This window comes from Convolutriloba macropyga, chromosome 1 (genome assembly GCF_964194025.1).
Source record: "Convolutriloba macropyga chromosome 1, txConMacr16.3, whole genome shotgun sequence".
Classification (NCBI taxonomy): Eukaryota; Metazoa; Xenacoelomorpha; order Acoela; family Convolutidae; genus Convolutriloba; species Convolutriloba macropyga.
In genome coordinates this window covers 63,956,630-63,982,804 of record NC_134468.1, presented here as the reverse complement: position 1 = coordinate 63,982,804, position 26,175 = coordinate 63,956,630, and the positions used below count along the sequence as shown (strand labels likewise).

Sequence of the window (26,175 nt, the reverse complement as noted above, 5' to 3'; positions counted from 1 at the left end):
TGATTTAAATGTATATAATTAGAAACAAAAATGCAGGAAAATCTTGAATACTATCAAAAAATCACCTATCGGGTAACAAACAAGTAAGTAAAAAAAATTGCTGGGCTAGAGGGCCGATTAGACTTGCCATTAATGAGAGTACAGGACAAGACAATTATAAAAATCATATAACTGCGATTATTAGTTACAATCAAAACTCGATGATCAAATTTTTCCTTTACAAAACACTCAAAAACAAAATGGAAACTGAAAAAGATAAAAACTGAACTAAACAAATTGCCCTGCACTTCCTTAGATAAGATATGAAACGCGGGAATGGGTCAACAAATACGAGCCAAAATGGCAAAGTTCGTACGCTCTTAATTTTGAAAACAACCAAACTGAATAAAGCCAGCAAAAAACCAACTGCTTCCAGTGAAAAGGTTTATTTATACCTCAAACGAAACAATTTAGACTTGTCATTATCCGCCATATGTCAGACGACTACAAAAAACACGGCAAAAACAAAAAAAACTAAATTGAACAAGCAAGCACGTTGCAACCGTTAAAAAAATTTATTCCCGAAGAATTCTTTAAATGCCAATTGAGCCAAACCATTAGTATGATAATGTGGCAAGGAAACAAAAAAAACCATGGGAAAATAACCAAAAATCACACATTTTTTAGAAAAATGCGCAGTGCCTAAGTCAAGAATCCATCAGTTGAAAATATACCATTGTAAAGGCTGGATCTTGGTCACTAGAAAGAAGATGCCACCTGTCGTTACAGAGAGCAAGCAAAAAATTTACAGAAGTAATACAAAAGTGAAAAAATTAAAAAATCCACTGATTTAAAGAAAGAGTCAATTCTCAAACAAACCTTGAACTGTCAACTTAGAGTAAAAACCGATTGACTTGCAACTGCTCAGGAAATCAATTTTGTTTTTTATTCGTAAGATCCAATCCTAAGACGACAAGAAAAAAAAACATATATGGACGAAACTCAAAATTTCTTGAAAACTTTATCAAAACGAAAGTGTTGAAGCCATGAAAAATGTAAGGCCAGAAGAACAATTGAAAGCAACAAATTTACAAAATTAAAGTTGAGTTTTTGATTGGTTTACCTTCGACTTTGAATGCATCTTTTTAGTAATCTATTGGAAACTCACATAATACTTATATAAACACATTTAAAAGCTCTAAAAACATCAGTCAAAATATTACCAGCAGCGAGAAGATTGTTTGCAGACAGAGAAAATGGCTAAGTTCTGTCACTACTGAGACTGAGAACAAAAAATTAGAAATAAAAATATTTTCTGTAAAAAAAGTACTAGAAGTCTCTAAAACCGTACAAATTGAACCGAGCAAGAATGGTTTAAACAACCAAAGAGGGAGGCAATGAAGGTTCTTGAGTTTTAACTATTTGCCGTACGACAGTAAAAATAACGACAATTAAATGCAAAATCAAAAAAAACTCGAAAAGCTTTTCGAGAGAACCTTTAAAATTTATGTTTTTAAAGGCTTCGAAGCCTTTAAAAAATAATCTGAGCGCTGAAATTTTTAAAAATTTTAATTGCAAATTTTTTCAATGCCGGGAATTGATGTTTTCTTTATTGTTCTTTTTGGGAAAGGGATCAAATAACAAACTGAAAAGAAAAACACAAAAATGAATTAATGAAAAAAAACTATATTCTGTATTAAGAAAGCAAAGAAATTAACGGGGTTAAATATTAAACTAAAATGTGGAATACTTTTTATTTCACTTTTAACAAGTTTAACCCTGTGTATATTCATACTAAGCTACATGTGGACAAAAATAGGATTTAAAAAAATTGCAAACTTTAAAAAATTTATCCAAACTCATAACAGAGTCAAAATATAACAATTGGAAGCTTTTTTATAGGTTCATCTAAAACTCATAGCAAAACTTATATGATCTTGGATTAATAAGACGAAGTCATGATGCCAAAAAGAATGATAAACGAAAACAAAACAAAATTAATTAAAAATTAAGGAAACACTGTCAGAGCCATGAAAAAAATAGATTCTTTGCAGACATAAAAAATATTTGTATGCCTCATAGTTGCAAATTGGTTCTGTCAATAATTGGGCCTGGACTTGAATTCATTATCGTCAGTAATTAACATCACAAAAATGCGAAAAATGTTTTGAAAAAGACCTCGCCCAAATGTAAACCGAAGTTTTTGATTATAAGAATCCAGAATGAGTCCAAGAATAGCCCTGAGTTTGCTGCTCGTCCTACAAAAACAATTGATTATTTTATTTGTTTGCGAAATAGATCAAATAGGAAAAAAAATTTGAATAAACCAAAAATAAATCTGGCATTTTTCTAAAATTATTGACATAATTTTTCGAAAGTTTGGCAGAAGACACCCAGAGCAAGCGAAGGGACAACTCTCTTATTTGGAGTTTTCTAGGGCTATGGCAGCAGACGTTAGGTCTATACCTCTGGCCTATATAAACAAATTTGGATAAAAAAGCGTATTTGGAACTATTTTTAATTAAAAAATCCCAAATTCGAAAAATAACAAAAATATCGACCGAAAGACTCGAATAGAACGAATTGGCAAGCCTCTTTTATCCATAAAAGTAAAACCGATAGCGTTGTTGCTAACAGTTTTAACAAACTTTAGCAAAATTGATGAAAATTAGAGTAAAAATACGGAAAATGTGAATAAAAACAACGAGTTTCGCCTACTATTCACAAAACTTTAAACCTCGATAACGCCCGAATAAAAAAAATAGAAAAAATATTTTTAATTCCGAATTCTACGGTGGACGGCTTTCTAATGATACCAGTGCCAACTCTCTACGATGAATACATAGATCGGCCAAAATTGCCTGAACAAAAAAACCCCATTTGAGTATATAGTTCCTCCCCCCACTAAAGTGTCGGAACAATAAAACTACCACTGAGTGAGGAGCTCAACCAAATTAATGCAATTGTCCAGGAATCAGTGCTTCAAAGGTTGAGCAAATGTGACCCGTGGTGACCCCAAGAAAACAAACTTCAAATTTTGGCATTATTTGTGCTGTTGAAATATAGTTGAACTGAGTACTGGTACAGAACAGTTCGAAATTTTATTTTAGTTCTGTGCAACGACTCTTTGCAGAGACTCCAACTTGATATCGTGCTCGCAATATCAAAAATTAAGGTAATTTGAATTCATCTGATCATTGTTTCTTTTTTACGCGGAAATTCAATCCAGTTATTTCTTTTGAAATGAGAAATATAAGCAGTACTTCACCCGAAATTAAGGCATATAAACTATATATTCACGTAATATTTCACATATTTTAATAGTGCAGCATTTTTCAATAGGGGAACTAGGAATTATAGAGCCGCATGGGCGCAGAGCCGAATGAGAAAAAATGAGAATCACAGCCGAATTCTTAAATTTTATTGGCCAAATAATCAGTGGTTTAAATTAAAGTACAGCAAATGTTAGAAATGGAGAATTAATTAGTTGTAGTTGTGGCTTAATTTTTTAGTTGTGTTTGTGGCTTAATATTTAAGGTGTGCTGTCGGGTTGCGCTCCGCTCCTCACCCCCCCCCCCCCCCCCACCCCACCTCCGCTATTTTGTACGTAATTGTTTACGAAAATGCCTTTAAAGCAATAAATTCAAGATCAACGCACGGGGGAAAAATTCAGCTTTGAGTCTATTGTATGAAATTCTGCTCTGCGCCCGTTGGGTTCTACCGGCATCCTCCCATTTTGCGGAGACGTACATTTTCTGTAAATTATGCTTTTCCTACAGAAAGCATTTGTACTCGGTATACTTAAAATAAGCTACACTATTGAAAAATGTAAACGTCTAAAAGAATGTAAAATTGTAATCTTGAAAATCTTGAGTAGCCATTTAACAGGCAGTTTTTAAGTAGAACTAATTATGATCATTTGTTTGCAGAAAAACTTCACAACAGGCTGCTGAACGCGAGCACTTTTCACCGTTTTCTGCGGTTGTTAAGTCGCCATAATTAAAGTTATTTTGGCAATGCTTGAACTGTCAGGTGTTTAAGCAAAAAATCAGGAAGGTGTACTACGCTATTTGTTGAGTAGTTTGTCATGAATGCGCAGATCAAAGTAAAAATAATTAAAAAAAAAGAAAGTTGTTCACAATAAAAAGTGTTAAAAACACCCTACTTTACCTGAAGAAACGTTCTGGTGGTTTTGCCTTACCTTAACGAACCTTAAGTTACATCAACTTTACCGTAACCGTAACCTTGTCGCCCTTTTTATGGTTTTGGAGCATTATTCCCAATTAATTCAAAAATCAGTCTCGCGTCGCCGCGATATATGACGAGCCGTGAGTTCCGGATCAGGCCCCACTTTGCATGAGAGGCATGGCCGTAAACAGCGGTCCGCTATCGTTTATCGAAATATTAACTTATCTGAACTGTAGTCTAATGGCATATGATTATAAGTATAGCTACGATAGGGGTAGAGATTCTGTATCAGGAACCCGGGGGGGGGGGGGGGGTGTATTGTTGAAAGATCCAATCCAACTCATTGATTACGTTACTAGCACCCTATTAATATCAAGGTTGCAATCAATATAGCTATGGCGAAGGCAAATGGTTGTTGCTGTTGAGAGATATGAAAACTTTTTCGCTGTCATTAAATTGTCTTGTAAGTTCTTGTTTTATTTAAATATCCAGTTCTCAGTCCAGAGAACTGTTATCAATACGTGCATTTAAATCAAATCAACAACTCAGCAATCCCGAATGCAAAGCATCGTTAGGATCACGTGTCTACTATTCAGTGTATTTTGGTTGTTATCTATAAGTAATTTAATAGTCGGTCATTTATGTTGAGCAGTAAAGTAGTACAGAAACACAGAAAGTACAAAATGCTGAGTGCAGTTTTTTGAAATAGTACGACAATTCGTTACTGGAAATGCCAATGCAGATGAATTTGTACAGGAAGTGTTTTAAAGAACAACTTTTCATTCGGACTTGATGTAAACCTATAAATATGAAGCTTAGTTCATACGTTTGTTGTCAACCTTTTATTGGAAAAAATATTAAAACTTAGTACTAGAAGATTCCTTTTAAAACTAATCTGACCTTAGAATAATTTGATCTTCACAATCTAAGTAGATCAAAAGCTGTTATCCTGAAATTTTCATCTTTTGGATCCTGAATGTCATAGATCGAAAAACATGCAAAATTGGTAGGATTACAACTATCTCATTAAAAGTTTTCTCTTATTACCAGTTTTTCAAAAATATCATATCTTATATAATAGCTTTATCAATCATTGCAAATTTATATTACAATATTATCAAATGTTACAACTCTATAATATGTTATATAATAGTTCCATCAAATTTTAATACACTATGTGACATATTATCCTTAGTTCTGTTGAGATCACAAAAGAGCTGAATTATATTAATCATATTTTTGATGATGCTTTTTTATGATCAGTAAAAGATCTTAATTTTCGGAACTATTTTCATTTTATTCATAAACAAGGGGGCTCGGTAATGTGCGATCGCACATAAGATTCCGATCCCGCTCATCCACAATTTTGGCATAATTGTCTACCAAATGAAGAACAGATAGAAAAACCCGAAAATTCAATTATTTTTCAAAAAAATTGATGTATGAACGAAAAGATAGCCTCAAAAGCAAATAACTCATTGAAGTAAATTATGATGCATTAGATTGACGAGATATGCCAATAGTAAGAAAGCCAGTTAAGACGAACGGCAAAATCAAACAACAACAACAAAAAATAATTACATCAAAAAATTTTTGTCCGTTTTAAAAGACAAAACTTAATAAAAAGGTCAAAATAGCGTTAGATAAAACTGAAAATAAACAAAATAAGTTGCAATTCAACAGAAAAGATATGGGACCAGTCCATAATAAGGCTTGGTAACAATAAGACAAAGAACAAAAACAGTAAAATGAAAAATTCGCTTATAATTATGAAAAACAGTTTATTTAAAAGTAATGAAAATCATTAGAAATCAACTAAAAAATCCCGTACGTTTACAATTGCCAATGGTTCTATAGAAGGGAATTAAGAACGTTCGGTATTTCATTTTTTATGCGTTTAGAACAACAGATAGACAACAAACAAAAAATCAATTAAAACTTGCCAGAAAACGATTTCGAAGCCTTAAAGCCATACTTTGGCCTTCAAAATTTAACCGATTACACCTTCTCTAAACACAATAATGTATTATGCGAATTGTTTTAAAAGAAACTAGGTAATAAGTAGACAAAAAAGAAAAAATGTAAAATTAGGTAAAATTATTTCCTAATACATGAAAGCCCTTAATCACAAAACGAAATAATTAAATAGGTTTGTTTAATCGTCCAAAGGAAGCTCTTGAGACCTGCATTTATCCAGAAAATATCTTACGTCTACAGAAGGAACGTCAGATATGACAAAATCAAACAAAATTTATTTTTCTTGGGAAAAACCCGTGTCGAAGCCAGTAAATTCATAACGAATTCTTTAAAACCATTAGATTTTGTGACACCCATTCAACTTGACACCGTTGCTTGAGAACAAAAATGTCATATTTGGCCTGTAATAAGCGAGACTAGGTAGCAAACAGACAATAAAAGGAACAAAATTGCGAAGTCTTTATTTTTATTCTGGAAAACCATTGTTTTCAAAGTCATGAAAGTCATCAGCTATCTACTAATATCAAAATATCGTCTCATCTATTTTTCCATGAAAATCCAATGAAACCGTGCCATTGTACAGAAAATTTCAAACAACTAAAAAGACAAAGTAAAAACGACAGTTAGAGACAAAAATAAAAAAAAATTCATTTAAATGGTTCGAGAAAGTAGTGTGGAAGCCGTTAAAACCAGAATCTATATCTTTAATGGTTTTAATATTATCAATTGTGCTTCATTTTGAACGCCAACAATGTGATATATGAACTGTCAAAAGCGTGATAATGTGACAAAACTAGAAAACATAGGCAAATAAATAAAATTTAAAAAAGAATATGAAATATAGTAGTATCAAAGGCGAAAAACCATAAGTTAAGGCGTAAGTGGAAATAAAGATTGAATTTGAATTTGGTAGAGAGAAGAAGCTTTCTTTCATTGCTGACGCTAAGCTACAAGTTGACCAATTTAATATCAAAATGGAGGCAAAATTCTATAAGCCATTTTTCAAGCTTGCAAGTAATAAACCAGGTACGTTAATTTGGAGCTAATTAGGAAGTCAATTGGACCTATCACTAGTGAGCTTTGATTTGAATTGTTCTGTCAATTAATTAATATAAAAAGGACCAAATTGTTTAAATAAAAAAAACCGATTGAATACAATCCGAATTATTTTTGGATTCTAACAGTACAAGATTGGTCCAAAACTAGCACTGCTAATGTTGTTCATCCATTAAGAACACTTATTTTTTCGAATTTCATCGATATAGAATTTTTTCAGCTGAAAAATCAAACACAAATGCTGCGCTTTTGATAATCGACGAGTAAAGTTAGCAAAAAACGGCAAAGTTTTAATTACAGAGCACTCTCAACGGAAGTTGATGTAGAAATAACCCCATTTTGAGTCTACAAAGATTGTGTTAGTGTCGTTTTTGTGTGCACTTTCTGCAAAGTGAATCAAAGTGAACAAAAAAAAATTATTTCGTGCTGGTTTTGATGAAAAAGTCTGATTTTTGTAGTATATATCCTGAATTCTTTACAAAAAAATTAAATAAAAATTGTCCACAGTATTTTTTTCGTCTTCAAAAATAAGTTAACAACACCTTTTGAAAAATTTTATCAAATTTAATGTTTTTTTCAGCTAAATTGGCGAAATTTTAATGAAAAATTCCGAAAACTCCCTGTAAAAAAAACGAAAAAAAAAAATCTTTTTAATTCCATATTCTACGCTTGACATGCTTTCTAATGATACCAGTCTCAACTCTCTATGATTAATATATCGATCGCCCAAAATTGTCTGAACAAAAAAACCTATTTGAGTATATAGTTCCTCCCCCCTCAAGAGGGCTCGGAACAATAATCGTGTTGGGATGGACTTCATTTTCTTCTATTTTTTGATTAAACTAAAAAATTTAAATTTACGCTCGAATTAACTTTTGTTTGAAAAAAGACATCGCGTGTTCTTTTGTCTTTCTGACCATTTCACTTATTTTTTTGCTCAAAACTTCTTAACAGAAAATTGTTGATTAAATAATAATTTTTCGTTCCACGTAAACATTGAAGTCAACTAAAATTGTTTGTAAAAAATGAGCCAGAAGTTATTGAATAAAATTTCTAAATAGCGTGAAAGCTCATGCGTCAGAAAAAATATTGACGAAAGTCACAGAAATGTTCGAACGTAGGAGGATATTGAAATGAATAAACAGTAAAGTTGTTTTTATTTAAAATTACTGTTTTGGAAACTGTCCAATTTTCCAAATTCAACAGTCTAACATTATCGAAAGATTGTTTGAAAGCGTGTCTTCGGATCACTGTCAAATTGTATCAATATGTTTCTTCCCAGGAAAAAAAGTACATATTCAAGTTGCCACTATCATTTTTTCTGTTAATTGGATCGTTCGCACTTTTGAACATTGAAGCAGACTCGGTAATGTAAATTGAATACTCAGTTTTGCCTAAACGTTTTGTTTAACAAATTTTTAATTCTCATGAGCAACTTGGGCTAATTGTACACTTAAAAGTTTCATAGAATATTTGAGAAAGAAGCCCTGCAATTTTATGCCCATCGGGCTAAAACTGTTCATCCTGTTTCTGAGAACAAAAATTCAGTGCAAAAACGATGAGATCAAAAGTTTGTAATACAATTAAATGAAATATTGCATTAACAAACAGATTAAGATAAATACTCACTAAAAACTGTTCAATGCAAGCAGTCCCTATAGTTGTTTAATTGAAATTTGAGACGCGAAAAAGAAACCGAAAAAACCTAATGCAAAATAATTGCTTTTTACTTTTCACCTGAGCCTTAATTATTACAATTCAAAGAATTTGAATTGTATTGGGGCGCTCTCTTTTTTTTAGGACTCGAAGAGGAGTATTGGTTTTCTTAAGGTTTTTTTTTACCGGAAGTACTATTCGTTCAGACGATGTTTTGACCTAAAAGCGAAAGCGAGTAAAATTGCAGTGTGAACTAATTTTTTCTGAGCGAGAGAAGTTTTTTGATCATGCGCTGGGTTTAGTGAATGACTTTTTGACATTGAAAAGTAGTTTTTGACTGAATGCCACATATAGATAACCGTTTTTAGCCGTTTTTTCGTCTAAGTAGCCTAGTTTGTTGCTTGTAATTTGGTTTTTTGTAGAAATAATTTTTAATCGATGCTATGCTGAAAAGTAAACCCGGGAAATTGTTAGCACAGTAATTTGCATAGCCTGAAATTGCGTTTCAAATGCGAAATTGGCACATATTTCTTGATTTTTTAAGTTATTTTTTGGCTTTTTTCTATTAATTTCTTCATTTTTGGATCTTTTAGCTGTTTTTTGTCAAAAATCATTTAATATGGAAACTTCCCTTTGATAATTCATATACTCAATGCCTCTTTCTACCTCGATGTAATTTTGTTTCATAAAATTGTACATTTGCTAATCCGATTTTCGTAGTTTTTTTGCAATTTTTTTCAGTTTTTTGTTTGTATTTTGCTTTTAATTACTAGAAATAGTATTTTGGGGAAGATGAGGGACTTTAATTTCGTTTCAATAAAAATTCAATCTTTTTAGGGTTAGGTTTTTGAAAAAACAGATAAATTTTTTTCATAAATGCAGTCTTAAATATTTTGTGACCACTTTTTTGCAAAATGTTTCATTGTTTCGTATGTCTGAATTCTGCTTTTTCTTGTTTTATTCTGTTCAGCAAGCTGTATTTTTGTCTCGAATGGCTCGTTGTCTTTTCTATGTCTCGAATGCTGATCAATGAAATGTACTCGTTTTTCTTGATTTTTTTAAATTTGATTTTTAACTTTCAAAAATCAAGAATTGGTCTTTTTGTTACGATGTTCCTAACATTGTGTCCATATTCTTCACATTCTCGTTTGTATCATTCTAGTTATGTCGTGGCACCTACTTTTGTTTTCGTTATATTGATTTTTTTAGTTGTTAAAAAATTGAATGAATTCAGCTTTTTCTTAGATATTGGTTTCTTCGGTTTGCAATTGATTTAATTCAAAATAAGGCAGTACTGGGAGTTTGCTAGAAAGTCTTTTCCAACATTTCGACTTATTACTATTCATTGCAATTTTTTTCCGGACTGGGTATTGTTTTTAGACGATTGTTTGCCTTTGAATACTATTCTGTTGCTTTTGTTTTCTATGATTAATTTAAATTTTGAACTAGTATGAAATCTTGTTGTCTAGCATATATACAACAAGGAAGAATCATGTATTATTTTTGTCTTAATTGCCGTGATTAGAAATCTAATTGTAGTGGTTCTCTGATTCTTAAGTTTGAGCACTCTTTTTTGAATAATTTTGACTTTCCTGTCTTTTTTGAAAAGTTTTTCTCTGCGGTTTGCTTTCGCGATCGTTTTGATATTAGAATCATTAATTATCTGAGGGCAATTGATGGCCCTGTCAGCTTTGTCAGGCTATCAGTTTTTTTACCATCCTAAATATTTCAGACTTTTTTAACGTTACCAAACGTTTTCAATAATAAAATTTTGCTGAATTTTCTTTCTCTTGGTGACAGTGGTTTAAATTTCACCGATTTTTAGATCAGACCCGCGGAGGTAATGAGTTAATGGTTTAATACAAAAGGTAATGGCTTCAGCTTTTTGTGAAGTTTTGGTGCTCCGGGTCGCTTCCGGAATTCTTCCGGCTATGTTTTTAAGATCTGTTCACAAATTTTCATGATTTTTGAAGTCAAATTGGAGTAGTGATTTTGGTCACGCCGAAACAGGAAATGGAGCGAAAAAGCGAATGGTTTTGCGGCGTGAATTTTTTTCGCTCTAATTTTAAAGTAGAGTGCGAAAATGGTGTTTGAACAAAAATTCGGATTCTCGGTAGTGGTTTTTTTGTTCACATGCGGCAATTTCACTCTGATTTTTACTGTTTTTTCGAGTTTTTGGACCGGATTTTTTTCTAACTGGTTTTCCCAATCCATTCACAGCTCCTTCTAGGCCTAGTTTTTTGTTTGAATTAAGTTTTCATTTCTCGCTAGTGGTTTGTTTGTTCACATGCGGCACTTTGACATTGTTTTTTTGTTTTTTTTTCTTATTTTTTGATCTGATTTTTTTTAAAATAGTTTTCTCAATTCACTCATAGTCCATTCTAGGTCTAGTTTTTCTGTTTAGTCAATGAAAATTCTTTGAATTGTACGTCAGGACTTGTCCTGCTATGTTTTTTTTGTTATCTTGCAGAACAAAAATTTGCGACAATTTTTACTCTTTTAGTGTACGCCCTCCAGCCGATTGCATAATAGACCGGGCTGAAAGTTAATAGAGTTTTAATTTTACATTGCGGAGACTTATAATGGTAAAAGAGTACTGATAGGAGACTGATAGAGGTTCAAAAACTTTAAAATGAGCTAACTCGAATTTCATTTTGAAAGCAGTCCTTTCGAAACATTTCCACATTAGCTGTTTTGGTTTTAAAAGTTGGTGCATACTAAAGTTCTTATAAAAGAGGACAATGATTGAATATGAGCACACTGAGAATCACCTCTTCGAAAATTTGTAACATCTCTTGCGTGTTTAGTTGCGCTTCAACAGATTGTTAGACAATTGGAATTTTTGAATAAATTAATGAAGTAGCCTCTTCATTGTTTTTTGTTTAAGTTCCTTCTAAATTTCATACGTTGCATTCAATACTAACTGATTCTATACTACCTTTTTGTGATATTTGAGCCAACTTTTAAAATTGGATGGATTTTTCTGTTGTACTTTTATCTTCTGAAACATTTACTGCATATACTTATCTATAATTTTGTTATGGCATGGTTCAAATTGTGTTCAAAACGTGAAAGTGAGAGAAAAACGAAATATTTTCGAAGAATCGAACGCTCCAATTTTCTTCTAGAGATCAAAAAGTAGAGAATAACTTCTCAACAATCTCTTCAATTTTTCCAAAGTTTTTTCTTTAAAAAATTGTACCACTGTTGTGTATTTTAGCAAATGATATCTATCGGCCAAAATTGGTTTGAAATTTGTATAGGCAAATTCGTGCTGATATTAAGTTTCGCACCCCTCTATCATGGAAGATCGGAACAAGGATAAAGCCCAGTTTTTGAACGCAAAACAAGCTCAAAAGTTGATTATTTATCAATAAAAGGAGGCTCAGTAATGTGCGTTTGCACATAAAGTTCCAACCCCGCTCATCCACATTTTGGAATAAATGTTTACCAAATGATGAACATATAGAAAACCCGAAAATTCAATTTTTTTCAAAATAGAAAATGTGTATGAACAAAGTCGCCTCCAACGTAAATAACTCAGTGAAGTAAAAAATGCCGCATTAGAGTCATGAAATCAGTCATTATTGAGAAAGCAAGTCAAGATGAACAACAAAATCAAACAACAACAACAACAAACATTAAGTACATCCAAAATTTTATGTTCATTGTACTAATAAGCTTACTATATGTCCAAAATCTTACTAACAAGCTCAAAATAGCGTGGGATAAAACTGAAACTAAAGAAAATATCTGGTTGTTCACTAGAGAAGGTATGGGACCACTCTATACAAAGTCTCGGTAACAATTAGTCAAAAAAGAACAAAAAAAGAGCAATGATAAAAAAATTGGCTTATATTTTTAAACACAATTAATTTTAAAGTAAGGAAAACATTTAGATGGCAAATGAAAACATCCAACATGTTTATGATCCCACCCTTCTCTATAGGAAGGCATTAAGATCTGTCATTAACCAATTTTTTATACGGTTACAAAAAGAACAACAGCTTGACACAACAAAAAGTTCAATTAAAACTAGCGAGAGAACGCTGTCGAAGCCGTAAAGCGAATTTTAGCCCTTCAAAATATGTTCAATTGAGCCTTGCTTGAAAGTCAAAAATACGGTATAGGCCTTCTGATTAATGAGAATAGGCAACCAGTAGACCAAAAAAAGAAAAGGGGCAAAGTTCATTAACACTTCGGGTCTTTTTTCAAAAACAGTTATTTTGAAAGTCATGACAGTCATTAGCTACAATATGAAATATTTAAATAGATTCGCTCTTTTCTCCAAATTAAGCGCACGAGAACTGTAATTAGTCAGAATATGTCTTATGACTACGAGAAGAACGTTATAAATATACAAAAATCAAAAATTAGTTTACTTTTTGAGCGAAAACTGTCGAAGCCATTAAACTCATAACGAATTCTTTAAAACAAACAATTTTGTAAACTTGCACCATCCCTCGACAACAATTATGTCATATGTGACTTGTAATTTACACAACTAGACAACATATTGACAAAAAAGAACAAATATGCGAAGTTAAACAACGTTAAAGAGTTTTTCATCTTTGAAAACAATTGTTTTAAAAGTCATGAAAGCCATCAGCTATCTACTCAAATCAAAACAAAGGCTCACGAAGCCGTGAAAATCATAATCTATGCTTTTAAAGACTTTTAACGGTTCAATTCTGCCTTATTTTGAACGCCAATAAAATAGGATGTGAACTATCAATAATGTGATAACGTGGCAAAACGCGAAAATAAACGTGAAAAAGGGCCCCAAATACCTACAAATTAAAAAATATATGTGATCCAATAGTATCAAATCCAGAAATCCTTAACTTAGCGCGTAAAACCGCAAAAAAGATTAAATTTTAATTCATTAGAAAGAAGATGAAGAAGAAGCATTCTTTGTTTGCTGACACTAAGCTACAAGTTGACAAAATTGAGAGAAAAATAGTGGCAAAGTTCAAAAAAGCTATCGTTTTTTTAAAAAACAAACCTTTTTAAAAATAAAATATAAGATATTCGAGTAAGAAAGGTAGATACATTAATTTTGAAATTTTTTGGAAGACATTTGGATCTATCAACAGTGAGCTTTGATGTGAATTGTTCTGTTCTTTAACTAACATGAAAACGTCAAAACTTTTTTATAAAAAAAGGCCGATTGATTGCAATTCGAATCTCTTTTGAAATGTAACAGTCCAAGAATGAATCAAAACAAGCTTCGCTTTTGCTGTTCGTCCATTTAGAACACTCAATGGTTTCGAATGCTTTAGATCAAAATAATTTGTCAGTTGAAGGATCAAAAATAAATGCTACGTTTTTGATAATAGTAGAGTAAAGTTGCCAAAAAACGGAAACATTTTGATTCTAGACCACTCTTTTGGAATGTAACAGTCCGAGATTGAATCGAAACAAGCCCCGCTTTTGCTGTTTGTCCATTTAGAACACTCAATGGTTTCGAATGCTTTAGATCAAAATAATTTGTCAGTTGAAAGATCAAAAATAAATGCTACGTTTTTGATAATAGTAGAGTAAAGTTGCCAAAAAACGGAAACATTTTGATTCTAGACCACTCTTTTGGAATGTAACAGTCCGAGATTGAATCGAAACAAGCCCCGCTTTTGCTGTTTGTCCATTTAGAACACTCAATGGTTTCGAATGCTTTAGATCAAAATAATTTGTCAGTTGAAAGATCAAAAATAAATGCTACGTTTTTGATAATAGTAGAGTAAAGTTGCCAAAAAACGGAAACATTTTGATTCTAGACCACTCTTTTGGAATGTAACAGTCCGAGATTGAATCGAAACAAGCCTCGCTTTTGCTGTTTGTCCATTTAGAACACTCAATGGTTTCGAATGCTTTAGATCAAAATAATTTGTCAGTTGAAAGATCAAAAATAAATGCTACGTTTTTGATAATAGTAGAGTAAAGTTGCCAAAAAACGGAAACATTTTGATTCTAGACCACTCTTTTGGAATGTAACAGTCCGAGATTGAATCAAAACAAGCCCCGCTTTTGCTGTTTGTCCATTTAGAACACTCAATTATTTCGAATGCTTTAGATCTAAATAATTGGTCAGTTAAAAGATCAAAAATAAATGTTGCGTTTTTGATAATAATAGAGTAAAGTTACCAAAAAACGGAAAAATTTTGATTCTAGACTACTCTCAATGGAAGTGCAAGTAAAACTAGCTCCCTTTGTAGTTTACAAAGATTGTGTTTGTTAATTTTGGGGTGTGCACTCCCGGCAAACTTACTCAAATTGGACTAAAAAAGCTTATTTCGGACAATTTTTGACGAAAAAATCTAAATTGTGAAATTTTTAGCAAAAATTTATCAAATTAGTCAAATTTACTTTTTTTGCCTCTAAAAATAAAATCAACAGTACTCTTGTTAACAATTCTTACAATTTTTAGCAAAATTGACGATATTTTAGGCGAAATTCCGGAAAATGTGAATAAAAACAACGGAAATCCGTCTATTATTCACAAAACTTCAAACCTCGATAATTCCCTGTAAAATACGAAATTCAAAGAAATCTTTTTAATTCCGTATTCTGCGCTGGAGGGGCTTTTTAATGATACCATTCACAACTCTGTACGATGAAAATATCGATCGGTCAAAATTGTCTGACAAAAAAAACCCATTTGAGTATATAGTTCTCCCCCCTCAAGAGGGGTCGGAACATTGATTGCAAGATGTCGCCTACACTGAGCTTGTTTTCCATTTACAGCCTCCAAATTGATATTTGGTCGTTGTTCCTTTCTGTTTTAATTTCATCAACGTCATCGGCAAACGGAACAAAATCAGAATTATTAACGTATAAGGCTTTTACTATACATATTGTTTTCTTTTCGTAAGAGTCAAGTTCTCACCTTGGCGTAGTTGGCAACACTTGAGTCCCTGCTTCTGGTGAGTGTGTTCCAGGGAGACTTGCCAGTGCTGTTCCGCTTCTCCACCTCTGGCGATGGTCCGGGAGAAATCTGCAGCTGGGCAAACGAAGACGATAGAGATGAACTATCACCTATAAATAAAGCCACTTTTACTAGATAAATTTTTGGCCTGTTTTAGCTTTCGCCGTTTTTACCAAGAACATTGCACTAACTATTGCAACTCATAATTCAAAAGAGCGAAACGTTATTATTAGACCAAATAAGTCTTTTTTGAAAGTGCGGTAAGACTTAACAAGATTCTCAGCTAACAAAGTTGTGAACCATATTTCCCAGATGCAAAAAGACCATTTCAAATGATACTAGGTACGCGAGCATCTTATTCAAAAAATGCTCTTAAATCAACCAACTTAGAAAATTAGAAATTTTTGACTGCCACTAAACTTATCAGAATGTTTTTTTTTTAATTAGACTAGTTCGAATCAGTTGCAATAAAGAGAATGTGATTCAAATTCATCATAATCAAATATGGTTGCATATTTTTTCCGAAAAAGCAGATTAAAACATATGCCTCCCAGACCTCTGATTGGGTCACTAAGCTGTCCAATCCAATGAGTGGAGGAAGAGTGTGGTGACGTCACTGACAGGTGTCTGGAGAGGGGCAAAGGGGGAGGAGGGAACGAGGGGGGATGTTGTCCCTTGTTCTTCTGGTAACTCCGCTGTCTGTTGAGTGTTTGGGACCTGTTATTAAAATATGATAATACGTATTAGAAGTGTAGATTTAGAGCCCTTAATTCTGTCGATATGTCGACTGGTGATCAATTAAGATAAACTTATTGCTAAAAATGCTTCAGAACTGTTTCTTTCTTCCCCGTGAACATTTTTTTTCATCACGGTGTAAGAACAAACTAATGCTTGTTTAGCAAAATGTACATTTGCTCGAGTAAATTTTCTAGAATTTGTCAATGTTGTCAATTTGTCACCGCGTATCAATTTGGAAGCTAAAGAAAGAATTGCGCCCTGTGTTTAGACCTGAATTGCGTCCAGCGGTTAGTTGGACTTCCATGAATAAGAAGCTTGAACAAGTTGGCCTTCTATCCCAAGCTATGCAACTACGCTTGTCGTTTTGCATTTGTGCACGATTTATATTTGTAGATAACTTACATGTTGTGGTGGTGGGGGTGAAGAGGGTGATCAGGGCCAGCACCAGTAGAGTGTGCAGGAGGGCTGTTCGGGGTGGTTGTAGCATTGGATGCACTGGTGATGGCAGAAGAACAGAAGGAGGTGATTGAGTGGGTGGAGAGTGCAGTATGGAGAGAGACATAACTGTCATTCCTGTTCACATACATCATGTCCAGACACTTCCCTGGTACCCACCCCTCCTGGGCAGGCATCTCATCTAAACACAAGTACAAACACTGCATCCCCAGTAGAATCAATAAAAGTATGTGGAGGCCGGGCCAGTAAATTTTTTGCTATAATGTGTAAGATAAGCGGTGGCTAGTTTAAAAAAGTTAAAAGAGTTGTAATTTGGATCTTACAATTTCAAGTAATAGACAGTTTTCTATGGCACTGTGGCACATGAACCACTATCCGCACGCAAACTTTGTGCCTCTTATACCACTGTGGCACCATTATAGCACTATAGATCTTTGCAGCTATAATCTTTATGAATCAAATTATCACCTAAACCATAATTCAAAAATTTTAGTCCTTTTGTCAATTAGAGGAACAATTGTGGAAAAAAGTAATATTTTGTTGCTGCGGTTTGGTGCTTATCTGATGCAGGGGGGGGGGCTGTTTTAGGCGAACGTGATCTTTATGGGCATTATACTACAATCTTAAACTTAATTTTTCTTAAAATTGCAAGAAAATCAGTTGAAACAATTCAAAAAGATACTTCCAAGTCCACTCGATGCAATAAAGTAGCAATTGTCCCTAACAGCAGTTTTTATAGCAAAAGAGTCGTTAAAAGCAAAACACATCTTTTTTAATGTTTTATTTTCCATTTACTCTACGAAGTGTCATGACGACCAATGATTTTGATTTCCAGCAGGGAAAGGAAAGTGAACGATTAAAATTAGATACGTGAGATATTAGAAGAACGCTAGATTAAGCAAACAAAAATTTTATAGCCCTTAGTAAAAAAATTTGGAGCTGAAGTTTTGTAGAAATTTGACAATTAACAGTTAATACGCTTAATAGTGGTATTTCAACATCCACATGACCCTATAAAGTACTCAAAAGTCCCTAAAAATTGTCAGTGGGTGATCATTCTTTATTCATCAATTAATAGCTGCATTTTAAAAGTAGATATTAACTTCTTGCAGCATTTCACTATATGTCCAACCAGCAATTATGACATTCTAGTCAAAATTTTATCTTTTCAAAATTTTAGCTGTATGCTGTTTTGATTAATACAACGAATCTTTCTTGAATTATGTTCTCCAATCTCTGTGCTAAAATTCACCGCTGTTTTTAGCGACCAAATATTAGCGAGGGATGTATAATTTTGCATGCGCTTCTTTAATTCTGTTTCTTGTAAAAAGGATTGTAAAGGAATCTCGAGTACTTTCAAGCGCCAGTGTATTTTGAATACGATCTTCAAGTATTTTATTTGCCTTTCGGCTAATTTTTGCAAATAATTAAAAAATTTCTGGTTAAAAAATTTTTTTCTGTGTAATCGATTGTTTGCCACCTTAGGGCCCAAAAATTAAATATCAATAGCTTAAATGTAAAAAAAATAGAATGCCGGTGGAAAAAATGTAAATTGGTGGAGTTGGAGATACACTATACCGAGATAATGCTCAAAACTCGATAACTCTTGTCACCTTTTGGTTGATTTTGCAAACTACTTTTCTACATAGCCATTTGTTACAATTGCGTGACTAGATTATTTTACCAAGTGGATATTGCAGGACATCTTCTAAGTTATAAAATGGGTTTTGCCTAATTTCACCAAAACTTTAGTTCAGAATTTAGTTCAGTACAGTTCCTCTCGCCTAATCGAGTTTTTGCCTGATACTTTACGCCCAAATGGTGCACGAAATATTAAAAAAATTGTCAGGTAAACAAATTTGTTACTAAAATTATAATCAAAGGTAAACAAATTTGCAAACAATAATACTCAAAATATATTTAAATTGAGTTATATTCAGTTTGTAAAGATTTATTCAAGTCTTTTCAGAGTGTACCTCACGAGAACTAAATATGCTAAAAAATCAGCCATTTAAAGCCAAAAATTCTTCCGACTTTTACATCCCCAAATCTTCATTATTCATTTTTAGCAGTCGAGCAGAAACCAAACAAATTGGGAACCTGTCAGAACCTGATGTCAATCAATTTTTGCTTTGTCCCAAATTGTTTGACGTAAAACTTGAAAGCGTTTTTCAAGCTGTAGAAAAGAAACAAGATTAGATTTTGCGCCCAGAATATGTTTTTTCAGCGAAACTCAAAAGGAAGTAATATCTTTTAAAAAAATCCTCAAGAGATCTTTAATAAAAGTTAGTAAAAACATATAGGGTTGGATGCCCAGAACACCCTTCAAACTGAAATAGCAAGAGATCAGTTTCTTCACTGACATGACACATTATAAACAACAACAATCAGATGAATAAGAACCAAATAAATCTCCTTACAGAACTAAATGCTTTCAAGTATTCAATACAAAAACGGTTGCCTTGACCTAGCCCCACTGTCCGGTGGAGAAATGTTTGTTTTTGTTATTTTATTTTGCTTATCTTATAATACCTGAACTTGGTTTGTAAACAAGGTAGTTCTCGTTTTTGCTGCAGTCTAACACAATAACACCGTCACCAGCGCTCACACTTATCTCGTCCTCACTTCTAGCTGTGTAACTGCGCACTATCATCATCTTAGCCGGCAGCTTGAGCCTGAAACAAAAGTCAGATTTCGATGTCAATTCAAGCACAGTCGAAATGATCAAAAAGCTCATTTCATGAACTGAATTTTTATAACTGTCATTTCCCTCAATTTTTCTTAGCATTGACCTGTATTCTTACCTGGTGCAATCGTTAAAATTATAACCTGTTGGTTTCTAAGTTGACGGAGACTCTGGAGCAGCTCAGTTCTGAATTCATAGATCCGGCCGACCTCAATCTCATCCTGGAGGTGTCTAAGTATGTCTGGCTGTGACTATTGCCAGCGCTCTGCTGTTGAATCAGACCCCCACTCCTTCTTCCACTCCCACCCCCTCCTGGTCCAGATAAGTTGGGATTGTGACTCACAATAGGAGATAGTGACAGTGTGCTGTATCCTCCGTTTGAGTTTCCTCCCAGAGACGATTGAGATACGGTTATGCTTCGCTGTCTATCTATATATTTTAAACAAAAGAGCAGCTACATTATAATCGTTTTAAGATAATTCTTCAAAGTTTTGTCATCACTCTCATATTGTTCCAATGTGCTCGAAACATTTTGCCTGGTAACTGTTCCTTGTTCCTCAGAAACTATTATAATTTGAGACTGAAATTAATTTAAGACTTCGAAAAAGCATTTGATTTATTGTTTATCTCTAGTATGCGAATCAACTACAACAAATGATGTTCCGACCCGCGCTCATCTACATTTTTGACTTAACTGTCTTTTGACTTACATTTTTGACAAAGAGATAATCAAAAATAGATGTTTGAGTTTTAAAAAATCGTTACACAACCGAAATAACGATTGAATTAAATAATGCCATGCTTCATTACAACGAAATCTGGCATTAAAAAGACTACGAGAAAAAAAACAACAACAAAAAGAAAACAAAAGCAAAAATTTCACGGCAAAAGCTCAATATTCATATTTAAAAGCACCTAGTAGCAATGTCCAAATGCAATCGGATAACTGCTTAATCACAAAAATTAAATTTTTCTTAAATACACGGCAGATGGGAATTTTCTTTAACAAGAGTAGGTAACACGACGATAAAAAGAAGAAATAATGAGGTGAAACTCAAATTAAATCAACATTTTTTTAAACCAAATAATATCAAAACTCTTGAAAATAATTAGCTTTTAACGAAATAAGTCTTGATAATTTTATTTAAAAAGTCCTAATGAAACTAATAGGAACTGTCTCTGGTTAGAATAAGTCATAGAAACTGACTGAAGATGCAAAAGAACTCAAAAAAAATACGAACAACATTTTATAAACATTGCGAAAACACAAAATAGTGAAGACATTAAAATCTTTAGATATTATCTGAATATTAGGTATTTCTTATTTCAATTTTTTCTAAGCTCATTCAGATAAAATTATACTGAATGAATAGATAAGTTCATTTGGGCCGGCCACATTTAAAATCATCGGGATCTGTTATTACGCGATTGTGCTAAAGGAAGAGAAAGAGAAACAAAATGCAGCCCTCACATAACTTTTTAAGAAAGTGCATATTCTCCAACAAACAAAAACATCATTTACGTCATAATATCAGCAAACATGTTAATACAATGAATTGTATTGGACCTCTCAATGATGAGAATAAGTCACAAGTTGACGAAAAGTACAACAAAAACTGAAAAAATTTAAAAAATCCTTAAAAAACTTAAAAATGTATTATATCATATATTTAAGAGTATTCGCAACAAACTGGTTGCTTCATGAAAAATCATTCATTCAAACTTCATTTACAAGCTTTTGGGACCGGTTAGCATTTTAAGACCTTAAGAATAAAAAAAAGCAAAAAAAGCAAATTCAAAAAGAAACTTTAGCGAGAAAAGTGTCAAAGCCATTAAATAATTAATTTTTCCGGAAGAATTTGCTTTTTTTCAATTAGTTTTTTAACAGCAATGGAGTTCGTTTTTTAACAGTTTGACTCCCTTAAATCAACAATCATGAACAAATACATTAAAACCACGAAAATTTTTAGAAAACCCGTAGTATCAACGACTTCAAAATCAACGGAAGCTAATAAATACGCTAAAAATTACCTTACTGAGGCAACAAAGATGTTTGTCAATTACAGGTCTCCAATATGACATTATAATAAGTCATTGACTATGAAAACTACAACAAAAACAGGCAAAATCAAAAATTATGTGGAAAAGTGCGAGAAGAAAGTGTCGAAGCCAATTAAACCAAAAGTTTTTCTCTGAATTCCTTATGCACGATTCAATGAACGTCATCTCTGAGTTAATGCAATTGTCAATATTAGGATAATGTAATAAAATTCGAAAAGGAAACAAAATTACGAAAAAAATATCCAAAAAATTATCAAATCCTTGCATCGAAGTCATAATAAAAATAGTTAGAAGATAAAACCACTAAATAGAATAAATTTGGTTGAATTAGAAGAACATGAGTCCCGTTAATACTGAGATTGATTACAGTTCACAAAAAATTTTAAGAATAATTAATTCTCAAAAAAAATTCAAAAAATTGTTTCTAATGTCTTAACGGCCATTTAATTCAATAGTTTTCAACAGAAGTTAATAAATACGCTCACTTGGAGTGTATGCCTCCATTGAAGTACCAGCATATGTGTCATGCATAGATAATCACTAACACATACAATAAGCCTAATGACTGTGGAAACAACAAATAAAGGCAAAAACTAAAAATTCAGTAGAAAGTTGCGAGAAAAATGTGTCGAGACCATTAAAACCATAATCTTTTCTCTGACAACTTTATCCATGGTCCACTGAACGTCTTCTGTAAGCCAATGGGAGACAGCAATAACAGGATAATTTGATAAAGTTTCAAGAGGAACCAATAATAAGAAAATATCCAAAAATTTTTTTTTATTTTTTGAAATCTTGTGTCATTGAAGTCATATAACAAATAGTTAGAAGATCGGAACGCTAACCAGATTAATTTTGGTTGAATTAGAAAGGAGGGTGTCCTGTCATTACTGAGATTGACATACAGTTCACGAAAATAAGTTTATGATTCGTTAATAATATTTTTTTTTTTGAAAACTTAATTTTGAAAATTTAACAGCCATTAGGTGTCCACTCAAAGCCCTATATAGTTTCACTTAATGTTCATTGCAAATTCTATTGTCTTCTTACTCAACGATTTGACGCCATTGAAATCCAAAAACTCGGTAAAACCTCAAAAAGAAAATCAAAACTTCATTTTTAATTGTGAAAGCTCAGAGTCGAAGCCAAAAAAAACACCAGCGACGCCTTGAAAACGAGTTTTTTGTTCAGTGGGCTTCATTTGACTGTAAATCAGGTTTTACATTAACGGAACCTAGATATGAAAATGACAAGTCTCTAGATGACTCAAAAATAAACAAAAAAAACATGAAAAGTAAGAATTCGATTTTTTTTTATAGTAAACTTCCCTATGAGACCATTACTAGTCTTTTTATCGCCTTATCACGAACTCAAAATTGATTCGTTTTTTGCGTGAAATGTAGTTTTGAATTAATATTTTATTAACAAAGATTTTAATTGGAAGAAAAATTACACTAAAAGTGATAAAAATCATGCCAAATATCCCGTGTTCACACAAATCTTCAATCCTCGATAACTCCTCGACAAAAACGAAATTCAAAAAAGAAATCTTCTTATTTTCGAATTCTACGCTGGACGAGTTTTTTATGATACCAATCGCATTTCCTTACCATAAACCGATCGGCCAAAATTGTCCGAACAAAAAAACCCATTTGAGTATATAGTTCCTCCCCCCACAAGTGGGGTCGGAACAATTTTTTTAAGCTAAAAAGACCAAAAAAAGAATTCACCTTCGTTTGCTGTTGTTTCAATATTTATCGCACGATTTTGAAAAACAATTAAATTCTGCTCTCAATCGGCAATAGTTTCATTGATTTGAGTTTTCTGGGCGTTAATGAAATAGCGCCCATTAAAATACTTTTCGGGAATATGAGCTTGAAGTGTTGACATGTATTTAGGTCGGCAAACAATCAAGCACATCACATCTCCTCAATGTATGCCATCATAGACACAGCATGTATTAAAGGCTTTGAAACTAAAAAATCGAATTGAACTGCTGCGAAAACAGCTGTAAATAAACGGTAAGTTTATCTGTGAAATGAAGTCCTGAGTATTTTGTGTAACTGCTCTGATGTCCTCGATGATCCCAACAATAAACGCACCAAAATAATAGAATTTCCAAAACACACCAAAAGAATAGAAGAGTAGACTTTCTAACGAATGTGATTGGTTGAAAAGTTTAAAACATTGCACCTTTATGCCTTCAATTAGCCTAAATATGACATATACAAATTAAAGATTATATATTTTACCGCATCTGGCCGTGCTTCAGCGGCCCGTGGGACTTCCAATTAATTTATTACAACCAAACGTATAATCATTTCCATCCCCACCCAAAATGTAGTTTCCCTCTTTCGACTGATCGTGATTTCCGAGCAAATTTACGTTTGCTCTCTTACCCTATCTGAAAAACATGTTGATTTTGTTGAGCAATCAGCCAATCAGAAAACAGTATTAACATTTTCTAAATTCTGATTGGCGAGTTATATATGTTTTGTATTTTAGTGCGTCTACCATTTTCACTAGCGCCCCTCGATGACATCTCAAGCCGCCATAGAAACCCTAGCTAGAAATTTAAAAAAAGTTTCCCCTCTTTAGTCTATTTTTGACAGTTGTAGACGTTGCGGGTTTAGAATGAAAAAAAACAGCAGAACAAAAGAAAAAGATATCAAAACTCCGTGAACAAATATGATGTAAATTTTAAAAAAAAAATTCATTTGAAAATGAATAGGGAACTGCTGGGCACTTACGAAATTTTTTGATGCAATTTTAGTTGAATGCAAAATATTTAGAAGAAATTATTTTAAACAAAGTGTGCCAGGAACCAAATTATGTTGAGAAGCACGCCGCTTCACATTAACAGAAAAATTTTTTTATTCAAGTTTATCAACGAAAAATTTTCTGAAGACTATTGGTGAAGACTTGTTGCTTCTGTTGCTTTCATGGCTTTCCATAAATAATTAGCAAGTTTAACAAGATGGCAAATCAAACTCGCCCGTAAAGCAGCCAATGGAAGAGAAAAGAAATAATACTGCAATCTTGATGCCAAAGTGAAACTAAGTTTAATGTTTAATTTTTTTTTCAGTTGAAATTCCGCAGCAGGAAATTTTGATTTTTGCTTGCTTTAAAACTAAATGACAACTAATTGTCTTGAGGACGAACCATAAGCAACATCTGTATTATTTACAATAACTGAGCTATGTGGTAAAGAAGAATATGGTGAGTAGAGAACGAGTCAAAACAACTACCCGATAAAAAAATTTTGCTAATAAAAACCAATGTTTCTACGATTGAGCTTAAAATGTAATGAACAAAATTCAAATATTTTAATACATATTTCAGTGAATATGAGAATTTTTGAACGCTGACCATAGTTTTGGCACAATTTGAATATCTGATACGTAGCTGCGACTGATTATTCAAAAGTTTATCACTTTTATTTAAGAGACGTTTAAATGTCTATTCAAAAAGATCTCTTAGAAAAAAACTGGAAGCGAACTGTTTCAAATTCTTTAAATTTTTTTTCATTTTTAAAAGAAAAATCAAATGGCCCAATAGTGTGTACAATCAGAAAGTGATTCATTAGAAAGTGCTGAAAGGACAATTCAAAGCTTTCGTAATAAATGTCTTACGAAAATGTCACTGAGTCAACCCTAATAAATTGATCATATGTATATAAAACGCAAGAAAAAGATTAGTTTTCTAAGGGGATGATATATAAGACAAAAATTTGATTAGGCGAACGCAAATGTTGTAGCCATCAGTCGAAGGTCCTGATCTAACGTTTTGAGGAAATAAGGCGAAGAGCAATTAAAACACTTAAAAGTGCTGCTTCAAAATTCTATCAATGCTTTAAAGTTGTCAAGTGTCCCTAGTATTCGTTACATGCGAACGAGTTGATTCTGGTTTTTCTAACTAAAAAGTAACAGAGAAAGAGTGATGACTGTTTCAAATGCTCATCATTAGCTTTAATGTGAAAAGTTTAAGGCTACCAGTTGAGAAATGCATAGACATTGGGAAGTTGACGGTAAACTACATCGTCAAAATGTCCAAAATGCAAAAACTCAGGTAAATTTTTATTCATTTTTATACTATCGAGTTTTTGCATAATATCCTACGCCCCAATATCCAATCTCAGTCTGTTGGCAGTGCTGCTATATTCAAACCTAAATACAAACATGAAATACGAAGTTAGACTACTTGATCTTCACCACCTGCCATTGAAGGATACGTTTGGCCTACCCGTCTGCATTCACTCCATCGAAAATTAATTAATACAAAAAAACTTTTGTCTTTAAGATCAATTTTTTTTATTTTACTTAAAAAACAATTTAGATTACTGATTTAGCTGAGCCAGATCCATTAATCGAAGTTTTCTGCCAATAAATTACGTGCAGGCTTCCTTCCTTAGGAAGCCAGGATTAGGCTTCCTTCCTTAGGATTCCCATTTATATTT

General features: G+C 32.7%; 1 pseudogene; it reads right to left on the bottom strand.

The window, feature by feature from the left end:
* Window positions 1–26,175, bottom strand: part of LOC142345711 (kalirin-like) — a 56,417-nt pseudogene that overhangs the window by 13,549 nt on the left and 16,693 nt on the right.